The following is a 19,066-nucleotide window of genomic DNA, read 5'->3' on the forward strand; positions in this document are numbered from 1 at the left end:
TAAGACACCGGGGTTGGGGCTCTCTTACACTGTAGTGGCGCCTGTACAAACAGACCCCACGGCAGCTTGGTCATAAGTTTAAGGGGCTTCTGGTATGGAACACACAGGCTGAGGCGCTGGTGGCATCGATCGCCGGTGTTGCCACAATTTGAATGACCTAGGAAAGGGGTTGATTGCCGGTGATGCCGCAGTTGGAATGACCTACATAATGGGGTGACACAGATAAGGGTCAAATGCGTCTACACAGGGGCGGTAGCGGCAAGCAGGGCTGTAAGACAGAGTTTGATGGCAGAAGGGGGTACGTGCCTCACGGATCAAAAGTGGGGGGGTGGCACCCAGGACCTTAATTCAAGTACAGCATTGAGAGGACAAGAGGAGCGCAAAACTCGGGATAAGTTAACTGTCAAGGAGGCCGGTTTTCAATTGAGTGTCCAAATAATTATTCTTATTATTAAGGGAGCATCAGTAGGAGTTTAAAACAGAGTTGGAAGACATTGGGGTGTATGTGCCTCGCCGCTCGGTGGAAGTGTGGGGGTGTAGATGAGGGCAGTACACCGGTTCACACTAACAGTAACAGTTCTAAAAGGGCAATGGAGCACACTGAATGCGGGGAAAAGTTATCTCCCTCGAAGGCCAGAGTTCAATTTAGGGAGGAGTAAATCAACGGAATATCGCCTGAGTGCAGGGGGAGGTTAAACCGGAACGATCTAACGCCATGGGTACAAAACAATAAGTTGGATAAGTCAATCGATGGTGTAAATAAGAAAGCAGCGGTAGGAGTAGCGGCTTGCAACTAATGATAGGCAGAGTCTGTTTAACGTGGGGGATGACCCGGGGACAACAGGATTTCTGAAGTTTCGACTGGGGGACAGGGGTAAGGTATTACCATTGCGGCAAGGTAAACTGAGTGATTCAGCATCTCTAGACTATTAAGTTTTAGCAATGGAGTGGGGTACATCGTTTGCATTAGGAGTAGGACTTTAGCTTAAACAGGGCGATAAAGCCAACCTAGCCTTTATCCTTCTGGAGTCATTAATCAAGTTGCAGTGGTCCGGGTTTGTTTGGTAGGTTGAGTAGAAGCTGCTTAAATGCCAGATGTGGGTCCGGGGGGGAGGCGAGGGCTGAGGAGCTTTGGCCTATGTAAGGAACAGTAAGGTGAAGGAAGTTTATTTTAAAAGAGGAGGGCCCGGCACCTCCTGGCTACGAACGGCAATCCCGCAGCCCAGTAAAAACATTCGGCAAAGGCTGAGGATTATGAAAGGGCCAGGGGGCCGGATGTGATCGAGAAAAGGGGGATGGAAGGCAACGTTGGCTGAAGGTTAAAATCGAAGGAATGAAGTGCAACTTCATCATAGTTGGTAAAAAGCAAGACCTTGTGGTCCGGAGCAATTGGTAGTTCCCTGCAGGATATAACAGGGAAGGAGTGCAGTTGTCACCCTTGGCCTTGTAATTGCTGGAACTAGCCAAGTAGCCACTGGAATTATGAGGTCGGAAAGGGGGGAGCTGTGGTGGGCGGTAACCCACATTCGGTGTGGCAGTGTTTTGGCGACCAGTGACAAGAGACAGACTCTGAATGAGCCATGGGAAAGCCAGAAGGGTCTTTGCTCTTCTCGTACCAGCGCCTCTTGGTAGCCTAAATGGCGGGGGCATCTGGTGGTAACAATGAGAGGCTCAGCTTCCCCTGAACAAACGGCGCTCTCCCAGCCCAGGAACACCTGCAGGGACAGGCGGGTCTCAGGCACGAAGGGTTGGGGGAGTTGTGCCTACTATGGACTGTGTTGGGAAAAGGGGGAAGCAGGTTTTGGACACGGAGCAGTCGCCGCACCTACGGAGCAATTTTCACAGATGTTGGCTGTGTTTTATTATGTGTGTGAAAATAAAACCTGCATCCTTTTTATGCCAAAAGAAAACATGTCTCATTCTGCACCTTACTGGTTGGGAAAGGAAGGGGCCAAGAGGAATGAACAAGAGTAATGTATGTTGGCACAATAATGGACACATGGCCGGGTTATGCCTCTGCCAGGGTTAAGATGGCATGTACACTGCAGCAGTTGGCGACTCAGCGTGCACCTAAAAAAGGGACCTATTTCAAGACCTGCAGAACCCACAGTAAACTTCACGATGCCTCAGACAGTAAGTAATTTCCATCAGCAACATTCTGAATGTGCAGGAGCGGTTTTCCAATTTCCACTGTACTTCATGACCAAAGCAGACCAAAGTATGATGCTCTCCTCTCCCACACTGCTAAAAACAAATATCATAGAAGAGAGACCATACCAAGCATTTGTCCAAAACCTGAATTACCAGCAGGAAGCACTACAACCAACAGCCCCGCACATGAAAACCCAGGGAGGCTTAGAGTGATACGAATACAATCCAAGATGGCAGCTGCATTAGATCTATCTGTGGTCTCTCCCACTGAACCCACGTTAACCACAGGTGTGTCCCCAGAAGCTAACCAATCCCAACCCATACCCAATCATGGCTCATAGATGCAGACCTTCAATGAAATAATCCACCTAGAGGAAAGCAGAAAAGCCAGCCAAGCCAATCTGGCAGTATGGGGCTTCACGGTAGTGTTTGGCAGTTTGGTGGAAGTTCTAAGGACTGTGGAGCAGTGGAGGTTATTAGAGTGGACAGCGGCAGAAGAAGCCAGGTGTAAGAGGCTGAAGATTGGAAAAATAATTCAGATCAGGAGGAGGACATGTTGAGAATTCAGAGGCGGTGATGGTGAAAGAAGGTGGCAGGAAGTACCATCAGGATGTGGTGAGACCTCAGAGGAGGAGGTGGTGAGAGGAAAAGGTGGTAGGAGGTTGGAAGAAAAAGTAGCATTAAGGGGACAGAGAGTGGAGGAGGTACTGCCCTCAAGTGAAACTAGCCAAAGATGTGAAGAGGAATACGTCAGGGGTGGTAATAATGGGAGAAGACAGAATAGTAAGGTTCAGGTGGGCGAAGCCAGCCCTAAGCAGAAGCTGCCAGTGGAAGCAGAAATGCGACTAAGCCACAAAGATTGCCATCAGTTTAAAGAGATGCATGGAGAGCAGGTCATGAAGTGCCACCCTGAAGACCCTGAAGGTAGAGAGTGTCGAGGGTGAGAAGTTGAAATTTGGAACTTGTGCGTTACCCAAGGCTATTGGAGGCAGCACATTGTGGACATGTGCATTATAAATGACTTATGATATCATATCACATTGGCAGATCAAGATGTACGAAAAAGCAGAATTGGGCCAAATGGACAGCCTCTGTTTGTCCTCTGTGGGCATGGGACCCAGAAAAGCCTACATATAGCTATCCAATGTGAGCCGACCAACTGTTTATGAGATGAGAACCTGGATCCTTAGGGTGAGAGACATCTTCTGTATTCATTAAGCCTACTTTCCATATAGATGCCTCCCTTTGCTGCCCATAGTGAAGTTAAGAGGAATGACCGCTGCCTGAATGGCATGAGTTCAAGGCCAAAAATTGCCTCCGGTAGGGGTGTTGAAGGATGACTCTCATTACAGCCAAGAGACAGGTGGCATGCCTGGGCACTGTATTTATCCTTTGCATGGTGGCGCGCAATCCAAATACTTTTTCCATCAGACAGAATTAAGAAGTATTGCAGGAGAGATGGGAGGCTGATGCCGCAGAAAATCACTGCATGTATTTGTTAGGTATTGACATTTGACATATGGCTTCACCCGGCCTGTCCAACCTAACACCAACTCACACAGGCACCCGCAAGCAGGTGACTGTTGATGTCACCACTTGATAAATAAAGCGGACCAACCCCATGTTCAAGCAGGAATTCTCAGGCAGTGCAGCCAAATAGTTAGTTCTCTTCGTTCCCCTCTTTAAAATGCCAATGTCATACTGTTGCTGACTGCAAATTTTGTCCATATTTGAAGTATGATTGTTGATCTCTTGTGAGGCGCTTATGTCAGTATCCACATCTTGCATTCCCTGATAGGATCAACTCAATACAAATGTGTTGACCCCCAAAATACCCTGCAAAAAAGGCTTTAGTCTACCTCTTCTGCCAAAGTTTGATGCTGTCCAAGACGCCTCTTCCCACAGGCCCAAGTGGACAATTTGGTTGAGCCCTATAGACAACTTAACGGCCATCAGAGAAACTGAGCCAGGTGCAAAGAAGGCCACCCTACCTCTCCTAGTAGGTTACGATGTACAAGACCTATTGTCACAGATGGTAAAATAATCACTGCAAGACACAGTAATGGTTCAAGGATTTTTATTATCGTCTTGGTGGGCCATAGGGCTGTTCTTCTCGCTAGTCTTGTTTTCATCCTCCACCATGACCCAGGTGTCCCTGACCCTGGATAGTAGATATTGAATGTTAACCCCTACTGTCTAAGTCCTGTCTTGTCCTGATGCTTTGATGTAAATGTCCCTGTCTATAGTGGAACCTGTTTTTGCCCACATGCTAAAGCACTTTCTCTTGCACACTTTCAGATCATGTAATGCAGTGGATTACCAAGTACTCGGTTTCTAGCAAGGCAATGATGAAGTCTTTAACAGGGCAATCAAATTAACTGCCTTAGACAAGGTTTCATGATAGATGCAAGCGTCATTCATGGCAAAACCAATATAAGCTTTATTCTGTGCTAGGGGGAGACATTACTCCTTTCGTAGGCAAACTCTTGGGAAAGCTGTTTGTCTCCCAGCTTAACCTTCATACTGAATCTGTTGGTTGTCTTCATGACCATCACTCTGGCTTCAGAGCGACCAGAAACAGGGAAACTGCTCTCCTGAACATCCGTGAAGACCTGCTCTCGAACCTGGATTCTAACCTTCCTTCTGTCCTCATTCTCCTCGATCTTTCTTCTGCTTTCAACACGGTCAACCATGCCAATCTGCTCAAACGCCTCTGTGATAACCTGGGCATCACTGATCAGGCCCTGGACTGGCTGACCTCCTTTCTCACTGACCGAACCCCTAAGGTCCAACTGGGGTCCTTCCTCTTTTCTATCGCTCTGTCTACCTGTGGTGTTCCCTAGGGGTTTAACCTCTCTCCCTGGCTGTGCAACCAATAATTATCCCCTCTTTCCCACTGCATCGCTGCTCTATGTTACAACTTTCAGTGTTATGCGGATGACACCCAGGTCTTTTTCAGGCTCCTCTCGGCCGCCTCTACTCCTTCTCTCATTTCAGACTGTCTATGTGCAATTCAGGAGTGGTGTGCTGCCAACAATCTCTGCCTTAATACCAGTAAGACGGAGATCCGCCTCATCGGAACACCAGCTCCCTCCTTTCCTCTCTCTCTCTTTGGTTTCCCACTCTGGGTCCTCTTCCTGCTCCTACCTGTGCGGCTAAGAACCTTGGGGTCATCTTCGACTCCACCCTCTCCTTCTCTCCTCACATCTCTGACATCTCTAAGAAGTCAAACTATCAACTGCACTTCCTCAGAGGTATTCTTCCTTTCCTCACTTTCCCCCAGAAGCTCACTGTCTCCAGAGCTCTGGTCCTTTCAAGGCTGGACTATTGCAACAGCCCCTTTCTAAATCTTCCTGCCTCTTCTCTCTGTCCTCTACAATTTATCCATAACAGGACTGCGAGACTTGTCCTTGGCCTCAAGATTGTATCTCTCCAGCTCTGAAATCTCTTCATTGGCTCCCAGTGGCAGCAAGGATCAAGTTCAAGACCCTCTGCATTGTCCACAAGGCTTTCTGGGACCGCACTACCTCCAACTCTCTCTTCCTTTAAAAATATTTTCATTAGAAGTTTCACAAGTATAGATAAACATATTAGTTAATTGCCTAGAGTTTGGGCTATTTTCATGTCCCCTCCCTTTCTCTTTCCCCAACGCCCTCCTTAACCCAATACAAACAATAACTATGACCACAGTCCATATTATAGAAATACTAGCTCCAAGGGTCAGTCTGTCCAATGATTGAGTAATAAATGAGATGTTAATCATGTTGGTTTTCTCTAGCTCTCATCCAATTGTCTTTATGCTAAGTGTGATATTTAGGGGGGTTTGTCATCTGGTGAGGTGAACAATTCATGCACAAGTGTGTTCCATGACGTGATATCTAGTGAGCATCTCGACTCCCCACTCCCAGTGCTTCATACCACACGGCCGTCTCCGCCATAGCCCATCTTTCCAGATCTTTTCACCATGTCTCTGTACTCAGCCCCTCTTTGGACTTCCACTTCATTGCTATTTGCCCCTTGGCCAGTATCCACGCCAGGGCTATCATTCTTTTCATGGCCCTGTCTTTCCATCGTTACCTATAGATCCCCAAGAGGCAGGCCTCAGCTGTCCATTCTTGATCTTTTATCCCCTTTTGTCGTAGGCGCTGTTCAATGTCTTGCCAGTATATCTGCATTATTGGGCAAGACCAGAACATATGTCCCATTCCTGCATCATCTACTCCTCATCGTGGACAGCTCTGTATACCAGCTTCCGGGAATTGTGATATCCTCTAGGGCTGTCATGTACGCCCTGTGGAATATGTAGAGTTGGATCTGTTTCAGCCTAGCGTTTCTGGAGACCTTTTTGGGGTATATCACTGCTTTGGACCACTCCTTTCCCGTAATTTCCTTTTCTATCTCTGCTTCCCATGGGAGCTTCCCTTTGTGCAAATAATTTGGTATCGTCTCCAAGAGTACCTGATATAACCTGGAGACCATATGACCTCCCCTTGGAAATGTCATACAGCAGTCCTAATACTGGATTTTCTGTATGTAGATCTGTATTGGCCTTGGTGTATTTCGTGCGCTTCAACTAGGTCCTGGAACTCCAGTAGCTTCCTCGTAGGGGAGAGGTCTCTTACTGTGCTTCGCCCTTTGTCTTCCCAGTGTGTTCAACTGAGCTTAAGGTATTCACTGCTAGTTCCATGTATGGCCAATAGTGGGATCTGGGGGGAATATGGCTCTACTACTTTCAGTATCTTTTTTGTTCTCGCCCATATCTGTCTACCTAGCTGTAGAAGCAGTGGAGGGTCTTCAAATCTGGTTTTTCTAAGCCATAAAACTTCCTTAAGGAGATAGGAGGCTATTATGGAGCTCATCAGGGTGTATTCTATCATCTCTGTGTCTGCTAGTCAACTCGCTACATGTTGGAGCTGTCCTGCTAGATAATAGAGCTCAAAGTTTGGGAGGCAAACACCTCCTTCTGTGTAGTCTCAATATTTTCATGGATGGCAACTCTCTTCCGGACTTTCCCCCATATGAAGCTGCTTAGCAATGCATTTCATTCTCTGAAAAAGGTTTTTGGTATGAGGTATGGCACATTAATGAATGGGTACAATAGCCAGGGGAGTGCTATCATTTTTACCAATGAGATTCTTCCCATTACAGCGAGGGGTAGATTTTCCCAGTCTTTTATAGTTGCTTCTAGGCTCTTTTTTGCTTTTAGTGTGTTCGTGGTGTGGGTATCTTTAATGTCATGACATATATTTATGCCCAAGTAGGGAAATGTGTGTGGATTCCATCGAATGCCGAGGTGGGGGAGGAAATCCTCTTCTACGTCTGCCCATCCTGCTAGAGGGAACAGGCAGCATTTGCTTTTGCGGATTGAGATCCCTGACCACCGTGCAAAGTTTTCTAGTACTTCCAAGTATATTTCTACGTTGTCCTTCAGGTGTTTTATATATAGCAGCATGTCATCTGCATAGAGGGATATTATGTGCAGAGTACCTTCTACCTGTAACCCGGTGTCTATGAATGTTTTCCTCATGCATATTGCTAGGGGTTCTTGTGCTAGGATATATAGAAGGGGCAGCCATGTTTGGTGCCTCTCCGGATCGGGAAGGAGTTCGAGATGTGCGTCACTGTACGTACTCTTGCGGATGGTGTCGAGTAGAGCATCCATATCCATCTCATAAATATATGCCCCATTCCATACTGCTCCAGGGAGGCAAACAGCCATTCCCATCTCACAGAATCTAATGCCTTGATGGCATCTAATGCCACCACTTTGCAGCCCCCTGGCCAGTTGCGTGTTCTATCTATTACCGCCAGAAGTCACCTTAGGTTCTCTGTTGTGGCCGTGCCCGGGACAAAGCCCGGCTGGTCTGGGTGTACTAGTGTTGTGATTACTCTTTTAAGCCTTTCCCCAAATACTGCAGTGAGGATTTTGGTGTCCTAATTGATAAGTGCTATAGGCCTTTGGGATTCACAAAGTTTTATCTTTACCAGGTTTTAGGATGGAGAGTATCATCACTTGCTCCATTGTATCGGGCAGAGCTCCTCTCTTGTATGCCTCTTCGAGTACAGAGAGTAATTGCAGGGTTATTAAATCAGCGTATTCTCTATAAATTCTGCCAGAAGTCTGTCGCTTCTTGGAGTTTTTCCAGTGGGCAGTGCAGCAATAATCCCTTGTATCTCTTCTATAGTTAGGGGGGCGTCTAGCATCTCTTTCTGCTATTCTATCACTACGGGTAGTCCTATGTCCTCTAAGGTTTCTACTACTTCTGCATCTCTGGGGTGTGTGTTGTCTTCATACAGTCTACAGTAGAAATCCCTAAAGGTGTTATTAATCTCCTTCTGCGATCTCCAGATGGTCCCACACTCGTTCGCTATCTCCACTGTCACCCCCTTAGTGTTTTGGTCCCTGACCAAGCCAAGAGTCTACTGGGTTTATCTTCCTGGCCATGTATTTTTTCTGTGTTTTTTGCAAAGTTAAAGTTTCCCACTTTTCAATGCATTTTTGTCTCAGTGCTATGAGGGTGCTTTATGTGTCTCTTTACATCGGGTCTGTCCTTTCCAGTGTTTTAATCTCAGCTTCTACTGCTGTTATCTGGCGTGTCAGATCCTTTTGGACCCCCCCCCACTTTAGCTATGGCAGCCCCTCTTACCAATACCTTAAAGGCCTCCCTTACTATTCGGGTGTCCTCAAGGCTCCCTGGATTATGGTTAAGTATTGTTCCACATGAAGCCTTAATTCTTCCCTGAAGCTGTTGTCACAAAGTGATTCTGCCCTCACTTTCCACGTGGGAATGGTGGCTGGATGGCTGGTGAGTGTCCATTCTACAATCATTGGTGAATGGTTGGATAGCGTTCTTCCCTCATACGAGGCCCCTACGATGTTCCCTAGGTGTTCTTTCCCTGTAAAGATATCATCTATTCTCATGTAAGTCTTGTGTACACTCGAGAAGTATGGGAATTCTTGTTTGTCCAGGTGCACCCACCTCCATACTTCCTGGAGTTCCAGATCTCGCACTAGTGTATTCAGTGTTTTAGACAAGGGGGAGTGGGGGAGTGGTCAGGATGTGGCCACTGACCTGTCAAAAGAGGAGTCTAGTATGCAATTGAAATCCCCTCCCCAGATCCACAGCATGCATCTGTATGGGACTAGAATGGTGTACAATGAGCGGTAGAATGCTGCTATGTTATGATTGGGCGCATAGGTGTTTATTGTACAGATCTCATTTTTCTCTAAGAATCCGTGCAGTAGTATTACTCTTCCCTCCAGATCTGAATGCGTGTTTAGTACCTGAAGCGGCACTCCTGGGGCGATCCATATAACGCTCACCTAGCATAGCTGGTGTATGCCGACCCAAACCCTCTGCCTTTCCATATACTAAGTATATGTGTCTGCTTAGCTGGTGTTAAGTGTGTTTCCTGAAGCAGGGCAATGTGGACTGCTTTTTGCCATAAGTATGCCATCACGCTCATCCTTTTGACATAGTTGTTGAGGAGATGCACATTCCACGTGGCTATTTTTAGGGTTTCCGACATCTGGGCTTACTTCTACTTCCATGCCTTTGTCTCTGTCTGGTGGGCTTTTCCAAGTGTCTCTTCTCATAGATTTGGGACACCCTTGTACTTCTAGATATATGACCTTAGGTCTTCACCCATTTCTGCATTGTTCACTTTTCCCCTCAGTTTGTATTTTCTCTAGTTTCTCTGAATTCTTCCTGATTGTCTCCGATTGTCCTGTTGATCCCTGGAGTTTTTCTGTGTTGCATCTTCTCTGGCTATTTCGTCTTTGGTGTGGTCTTAACTGTGTTGTTAACCTCTGAACTTTAACATAACATTCAATTTGGTGCTGCCCAGCGACGTAGTTCCGTAGAGGCAACGCCACCGATAGTTCCTGATGCATCTCAGGAGATCGGTGGTCGAGCACTGAGGAGTACTCTTAGTCCATATAAGTGTGGGGCTGGGTGCCCAGGCATGTTGAGCAGGAATGACCAGGGTGAGTGGGAGTAGGTTCCCTGTAGCTCGTGACCTTCGTGATTGTCCAGGCCTTGGGTTCTTCTCTTTGTGCGGGTATTAGTAGCCTAAAGTGTGAGATTCCTGCTTATGTTGTCTCCTTATTGTTGTGTTGACAGTTTCATATTTATGTTCTTGTATCACTTGTTGTGACGGTGTGGATCTTCTTGCGTTTCCGGAATCTGACCCATGTTGTGTTCATCCATCCATTCATTTACTGCCTCTGGCATCTCGAAGAAGAGTGATTTCCCGCTATACAGATTTTTTTATTTGGCGGGATAGAGGAGCATGTATTTGATGTCGTGACTCCCGAGTCTTTCTTTAGTTGGTATGTATTGAGCTCTTCTTCTTTGGACCTGAATTGTGTAATCTGGATATATTGCCAGAGTAGCCGCGTCTCTCCTGATTATTCTGCCGGAACTGGAGTGGGCCAGGATTTTCTCTTTGTCTTGGTAATTAAGGATTTTTGCTATAATTGGTCTCGGAGTAGCTCCCGGGGGGAGGGAAATCTGCCCTCTGCCCCCTCCGGTAGTCCCAGGATTCTAATGTTGCTCTTTCGCGCTTGTCCCGCTGCATCTTCGGCTCTCTCCTGCAGCATTCTGACTTTGGTTGTTAAGTCTCGGACCGTCGACTGCAGTTCTTTGGTGATGGTTGCTGTCTCGTCTAGTTTTTGATCAGTTTCCCCAACTCTGCCAGCAAGATTGGATACATCCTGACGCAGGAGACTTAGGTCGCTTTTTAATTCTCCTATGTGCGTCTGCATGGACGTGCCCATGGCTGTAATCGCCTCCAGGATCTTATTCTCACTGGCCATGTGTTGGGGCTCCGGTTCACTTGTCTCCGGATCCTCTCCCGGGGGTGCAGAGTCTGTTTTTGGATTATGTTTCCTGGTATAGGTGTCCATCGTTGCCTGTTTGGGCTGAGCAGCCATCTTTCTCCTCCCTTCCGGCATCCGGGGTGTCTATCTGTGCTTTCGCTTCTCCAAGCTCCCTCGGTACTCTGGATTCCTTTTAGGGGGAACTGAGCCTTTGGTGGCAGCCACCCAGCTATGGTGCACCTATCTCTGTCTGGGGACCTACTGAGTGTGCTACTTTCCGTTTTGTTGATGGTGTTGTTTATGCTCTTGGCACCAAAGGAGGCACTAGGACCATGTGTCCTGCTTGCACCCTGTACTGGTTCAGGCACGGGCCCAGGCGTAGCCATTTTGTCGCTCGATCCAAATTTCTATGATCCTATGGGGCATCTGATTTCCTATGTGCGCCGTCTAGCAATGGTTAGCCTCACTTTTTATTTCTCACTTCTCTTGGGGGTACTTGGGGTAGCGTTCTTTGCCTTGCAAGCACTCTTTGCCATTCAGACAGGTGAGCTTAGTGGCTATATTGTGTCTTCTTCGTTTGCCATTCACTATGTTCTGGTATCTTCTTGATTGCTTGGGGTTTTCTTCCGCCCCATCTCAGTGGTTCCCAGCTTGCACGTCTCTCTTACACTCCACCCACGTTTCCTGAGGTCTCATGTGCTGGGGGGGGCTCGATTCCACTCATCATCGCACTTTTCTGTGTATTGTCTCTGGGGAGTCTTCTGTGTGCACTCAGGGCTTCTGCTCTCTGCTTGCATATTTGGGAAGCCCAGGGGAGCAGTGATCACACAATGCAATCTTGCTGCCAGGCCAATGTTTAATGTAAGAAAAACACAAGGGGGTGTCCTGTCTATGGAAGTCAAAGCTTATTGCAATTTGATTATATGCAAAAGAAATTCGGGGTGTATCTAATCCTCTATTGTAGCCTTATTTATGCATATCCAGAGGATAGGTGTACAAACAAAGGAGTAATAATACACATGCACTCGTATAAATTAAAACTGGGAATGGTTTTTATTTTCTCTCCTCAGTCATTAAATCACTTTTTTTTAAAAGAAACAAAAATTGGATTGCCCAATATGAAAGACAGAAATTACATTTATACAATTGTTCCGCATATTCAAAAACATGGTGCATGGAGACTTTTGCGGCATGCATTAAACAGAACCTGAATGAATGGATACATGAATATGCCGTATGCTGACATTCTTTAAGGAAGACCCATGTACAGGCAGATTTTTCTTGTATTTAGTACATTTCTTGTTCTTCTCATAATTCACCTAATATCAACACCAGGTAAGTAACATGTTTACCTCAAACGGATAGAAACAACATAATCAATTATTGCTCTAAACACAGGACCTTGGATAGGTCTGACAAAAGCCAGGCTAGAGGGTGACCAAAGTGGATCGACGTCCCTGACATGAATCGAACCCAAGATTGTAAAGGGGGGGGCATAACAACAGAAGGTGGAAGGGTCCCTGGACGTTTCGGCTAAACAGTGGGTCACAGCCTTCTTCTGTCACGGATGATGGGAACCAGCGGATTATCCTCCAAATCTGATAAATCAACGTCCACCTCCCCTTTCTCCTCACCTGTCTCTTTCGGAACGGTTTCTCGTCTGGAGGCCTTGTTCTTGTGCTTCTTCTTCTTTGTGAAGAGGTACGGCCGTCCACGGGAAGAAGCCACCCTGATCCCCTGATAAACAGGGAAGCAGCCGGCCCCCGTCCCGCAGAAACCAAGACGAGAGGAAAAAAGCAGCCGCTAAAAAAAACCTCTCTACGGATGTAGTTGGTACGGATGCTGTGCAGGAAGAGATGACTGGAGAGCCCGGGAAATGCAGGAAAAAACCGGAGTAGGAGAATCAAGGTAAGTCTCTCGGTGCGGCAGTAAGCTGGATAGTCCGGAGATGCTGATACTGAACTAGGAGCAGTGCGAGGGACTGGAATGGAAGCACCGCCAGGAACCAGGAACGAGATCCGGGAGAAAGGAAGGAGAGGAGAAACCCCGAAAGGTAAGAGGACCGAGAGGACGGAAAGGCAGAAAAGGGGAAGGAAGGGGGAGAAGCTGAGTGAAAGGATACCGCGATAGACTCCGCGGAAAAAGGCAACAGGAAAAGGCACGGAAAACAAAGTAGCACGGCAACCAGGAAAAGGAAACAAAGTTGCAACGCACAGAGCCCAGGGGAGGGCGTGGTTAAATACAGAAACAAGAGAAAAAGACTAGACCGTCAAAACAGGAAGTGAAAGGAAAAAACACGGAACAATCTAATGGCGCCGCCAACGCCAAGCCTTCCATAACCGCCAGCGACCACCAAAAGACGGCGGCATGACAGTATGCCCCCCCCAAGGGACACCCCCCTGGCTTACCTGGGAACAGACAGTGAAACCGCTGAATCAACGCCGGAGCGTGCACATGAGACACCGGTTCCCAGGAGTCCTCTGAGTGGGGGTACCCTTTCCAGTGGATGAGATACTCCAAGCGACCTCGCCGATAGCGGGAGTCACGAACGGAGGCCACCTCATACTCATCGGAAGGAACCACCTTGGGGACCGGGTCCCGTGGCAAAGGACGATGGTAGGGATCACCCCTACATTCCCTCAGGAGAGAGGAATGAAACACAGGATGGAGACGGTGCATGTGTTTGGGCAACCGGAGGCGGAAAGCCACGGGGTTGATCTGCCGAAGTATAGGGAAAGGACCCAGGTACCGGGGAGACAGTTTAGAGGGGCGAAGCCAGCGAGGCAGAAACCTAGTAGATAACCAGACCTTGGTGCCCCTCCGCCATGCCGGAACGGGCTGACGCTTAAGATTGCAGTATGATCGATACCGAAGACTGCTTGCCCGCAAACATCCTGTAGCAGACTTGTGAGCCTCCGAGATACTGGTAAGTAGGGCATCCACAGATGGAGTGGTAGAAGGAGGAAAGGAGAGAGAAGGAATAAAGCTGGGATGGAAACCATAGGAACAAGAGAAAGGACTGAGACCAGTGCCACTGTGTTTGGCATTGTTATAGGCAAATTCCGCGGTGACCAACAGACTAACCCAATTATCCTGTTGGGCATTTGTGAAGCATCGAAGATACTGCTCCAGCGTGACATTGGTTCTTTCAGTCTGCCCGTTAGTCTGTGGGTGGAAGCCAGATGACAATGCACGTTCCATTCCCAGTCTCTCACAAAGCTCCTTCCAGAACTTTGAAGTATACTGAGAACCTCTGTCAGAAATAATCTTGTCTGGAGTACCATGTAAGCGAAATATTTCTCTGGCAAATACAGCCGCCATCTCAGCGGCAGTGGGAAGACCAGCCAAGGGAGTGAAATGTGCCATCTTAGTGAAGCAGTCGACTGTTACCATGATGCATGAACAACCTTCCGAGGGTGGCAGATCCACAATAAAATCTGTGGAAATAAGACTCCAGGGTCTCTTGGGAAGGTCCTGTTGTTGGAGAAATCCAATCGACTTTTGAGTGCAATGCTTGGATCGACAGCATACCGGACATGATTGACGTAGGTTGAAACATCTTTGGCCATACCGGGCCACCAGAACCTGCGATGAAGCAATTCCAAAGTGTTCTTAACACCTCTGTGTCCTGCCGTTGGATCATCGTGGCACCACTTTAAAGCCGACTGACGGGTGAATCTGTCTGGCAGAAACAATCGCTGTTGCTTGAAACATAAACCATCTTGAATGGATAGGTCCTTTGAGAGAGGAGAGGTGGACCGCGTGGCCTTGCGGACCCTTTCTAAGAAAGACTCCACCGAACAGATTACCTTGACCTCAGGAAGCATGAGACTGGGAAATTCCTTCTGAGAAACGTCTGGATATGGCTTTCTAGAAAGGGCACCAGCTAGTATGTTCTTGGAACCTGGTAAGTAAGTCAATGTGAAATCATACTGGGAGAAAAAATGCGCCCAGCGAGCCTGACGGTAGTTGACACATTCCATCTTTTGTAGAATTTTAAGATTCTTGTGGTCAGTTTTGATCTCAAAGGGATGGTTTGCTCCTTGTAGGAGATGTCTCCATTCTTCGCATGCGGATTTCATGGCCAGGAGTTCTTTTTCTATCACCGAATAGTGTGTCTGGCTGTCATTCAGTGTCTTGGACATGTAGGCAACAGGATACTCCAAACCTTCATGTTCCTGTAGAAGAGCTGCACCAATCGCCGCAGAGGAGGCGTCAGTCTCCACAATGAATCTTAGATTCTGATCTGGTTGACGAAGTACCGGGGCAGAACAGAATTCCTCCTTAAGTCGTTGGAAAGCTCGGTTTGCCTCAGAAGACCAGATAAAGGGCATTGAAGACTTTTTTAACAGCCTCATAATGGGAAGAACTCGATCCGAGAAACCTTGGATGAATTTGCGATAAAAATTGGCTAGCCCTAGAAACCTTTGGACGTCTTTGATGGAATGGGGTGTAGGCCATTGCAATATGGCGTCGATCTTAGTGGGATCCATGCGGATTCCTTCCGAAGACAGGATAAAGCCAAGGTAGTTGACCTCGGAGGCTTGAAAAATGCATTTATCAGCATTGGCCTTAAGTAGATTGTCTCGCAGTCTTTGAAGGACTTGGTGGAGGTGATCAGAATTTAGTTGGGCGTTTTTAGAATAAACCAGAATGTCGTCAAGATAGACGACGGCACTATGGAAAAGTAGATCAGAAAAGATGCGATCCATGAATCTTTGGAATATCGATGGAGCGTTGACTAGGCCAAAGGGCATGACACAATATTCGTAGTGTCCGAAGGGAGTGCGAAAGGCCGTCTTCCATTCATCACCTGCTCGTATCCGCAAAAGGTGGTAGGCTCTTCTTAAATCGATTTTGGAAAAGACTTTCGCCCCTTGAACTGCTTTCAGAATGTCTCCGATAAGTGGCATGGGATACCTATCCCTAAGCGTGACTTGGTTTAGGCCCCTATAATCAATGCAAGGACGAAGTTCATTGGAACCTTTCTTTGGAACAAAAAAAAGTGAAGCCCCAGCGGGAGAGAATGAAGGTCGGATCAGGCCATGATGTGAATTAGAATCCAGATATTCCTTGAGAGCCTTCTTTTCCTTAAGAGAAAGAGAAAACATTCGTCCAAAAGGGACAACAGCATTGGGCTGGAGGATGATCTGACAATCCTCTGGTCTATGAGGAGGTAACTCCTGCGGGCCATCGTCCGTAAACACCTCCTGATAGCGGAGATATTCTTTAGGGATGCTGTTTACCTTCAATACATCTGAACTGGAGGTTATATCTGGAAAAATGTGGACAGAAGTATGCATGGTCTGCGAAGAACATGACCGACGACAAAATGTTGAAGTAAATGACAGTTGATTCTTTGTCCAATCAATGGTCGGGTTATGCTTCCGAAGCCAAGAGATTCCCAGGATTACTGGAAAATGTGCTGCTCGGATAAGGTCGAATTGAATGGTTTCGTTGTGATGTAGGATCTTCTTCTGCATAGGAGATGTGGTATGGGTGATAAGACCCGAGCTGAGTGGTCTACCATCACACCTTCCACCTTTTGGTCCTCGTCTTTCTGCAAACGGCGAATACCGACCTTTTCCGCCCAAACCAAGTCCATAAAGCAACCAGCAGCGCCGCAATCCAGTAGAGCCAGAACCTCATAGGACTGCTGAGAGATGCATAACTCTACTCCGACTACCATGAGACGGTTGTCTTTTGTAGTAAGCATGGGTGTGACTGATAAAGAAACGAAGGGACCAGGAAATCCCCCTCGGTAACTTGTCCCTACTAGCTCCGAGGACTGGCGTTTCCCGAACGTCTTGGTGGTACATTAGGGCAGTCTCTAAGAATATGCTGGTTAGATCCACAATACATACACAGGTTGTTCTCCCTGCGTCTTCTTCTTTCTTCCGAGGTGAGTGGCCCTCGAGTAGTCCCAATTTGCATTGGCTCTTCTTTCAACATACAGGTAGGAGAAGGAGAGGTAATCCCAGGATCAGGCGTAGCAGGAAATCCACGCTGTTTTCGACGTTCAGACCGCCGTTCTGAGAGACGGAAATCCAGCTGAACCACTGTAGACCACAAGTCGGTTAAAGTGGCTGGTCTGGTTACCCTTGCTAATTCATCTTTAAGGTCTTCCCTTAATCCTCGGCAAAAAATGGTGTACTGAGTGTTCTCTTGCCAGCCTGCGTCTGCAGCCACCCGTTTAAAGCGGGAGATATAGGACAGAAGATCTGAACTTCCCTGTCGAATGTCCAGTAACTGTTCACTGGCGACTACCGCAATCTCTTGCCTCTCGAAGGCCAATTTGAACTGGGCGGTGAAACCGGCGTAATCGTGTAGTAACGGGCTGGCACTGGTCACAAGCGGAGTAGCCCAGGAAAGAGCGTTACCCGTAAGGTTAGAAATCAGAAAACCTATGCGGGCTGCATCTGAGGCATATGTCTGAGGTCTGAAGGTGAAATAGATTATGCAAGCCTCCATGAATTCCTTAAATCTAGTAGGTAAACCATCATATTTACCGCAGGCTAAGGGCATGGGAGGCAGGTCACTCCGGGACTGTTCTAAGTGGTCGACTCGCTGTCTTAAAGCAGCGTTTTCGGCCTTCACCGCCTGTAATTCTAATGTCACATTCTGCATTGCGGTGAGCAGCTCTTGGACCTGTTCCGGAATAGACATTGGAATCTCTTTTGGGCGTTGCAAACTGTCATGGATGATGGGAACCAGCGGATTATCCTCCAAATCTGATAAATCAACGTCCACCTCCCCTTTCTCCTCACCTGTCTCTTTCGGAACGGTTTCTCGTCTGGAGGCCTTGTTCTTGGGCTTCTTCTTCTTTGTGAAGAGGTACGGCCGTCCGCGGGAAGAAGCCACCCTGATCCCCTGATAAACAGGGAAGCAGCCGGCCCCCGTCCCGCAGAAACCAAGACGAGAGGAAAAAAGCAGCCGCTAAAAAAAACCTCTCTACGGATGTAGTTGGTACGGATGCTGTGCAGGAAGAGATGACTGGAGAGCCCGGGAAATGCAGGAAAAAAACGGAGCAGGAGAATCAAGGTAAGTCTCTTGGTGCGGCAGTAAGCTGGATAGTCCAGAGATGCTGATACTGAACTAGGAGCAGTGCGAGGGACTGGAATGGAAGCACCGCCAGGAACCAGGAACGAGATCCGGGAGAAAGGAAGGAGAGGAGAAACCCCGAAAGGTAAGAGGACCGAGAGCACGGAAAGGCAGAAAAAGGGAAGGAAGGGGGAGAAGCTGAGTGAAAGGATACCGCGATAGACTCCGCGGAAAAAGGCAACAGGAAAAGGCACGGAAAACAAAGTAGCACGGCAACCAGGAAAAGGAAACAAATTTGCAACGCACAGAGCCCAGGGGAGGGCGTGGTTAAATACGGAAACAAGAGAAAAAGACTAGACCGTCAAACCAGGAAGTGAAAGGAAAAAACACGGAACAATCTAATGGCGCCGCCAACGCCAAGCCTTCCATAACCGCCAGCGACCACCAAAAGACGGCGGCATGACATCTTCATGGAGCCAAGGTATGAAATCCCCTGTGAAAGATGAAGGGGAATTATGGTTAAAACACCATATGTGATGCCAAGGTACAGTGTATAATACAGTCAAATATTACATTGATAAGACACTAAAGGACAAACAATTTAGAAAGGCTCTGGTAAACTCATATTGATGGTCAAGTACTGACCTTACACAGGACTGGAACCTGGGTGCTAGCCAGGTGGCTGAATTTAAAGAATTCCGACGGAAAACTTTAATGGAAATAATTCGGAAGCTTCTAGCATCAGGAAGCTGGAAGAAACAGGAAAGTGCAATAAGGCACAAGTGGGTAAATGCCCCTGGTGATATGTCATGTGAAAATAGGTGAGAGCCAATTGTGGTAGAACACCAGGGAATGCAGGAGCTGATTACCTTGGTAAGAGAGCTGATCTCCCAGCGGGTAGGTAGCTTGAGGTTCAAATGGAAATGGAAAGCGGGCTAAGAAAACCAAATAGCCAGTAGAAGACCGGAATAACTTGAGTCTAAAGAAACAAAGACAAACACCCCGAAAGATGGTAAGGGTATGTAAAGGCTGCGAGCATAAGCAATGGCCTAA

Source organism: Ambystoma mexicanum, chromosome 11 (assembly GCF_040938575.1).
Source record: "Ambystoma mexicanum isolate Mex_15411 chromosome 11, UKY_AmexF1_1, whole genome shotgun sequence".
NCBI lineage: Eukaryota > Metazoa > Chordata > Amphibia > Caudata > Ambystomatidae > Ambystoma > Ambystoma mexicanum.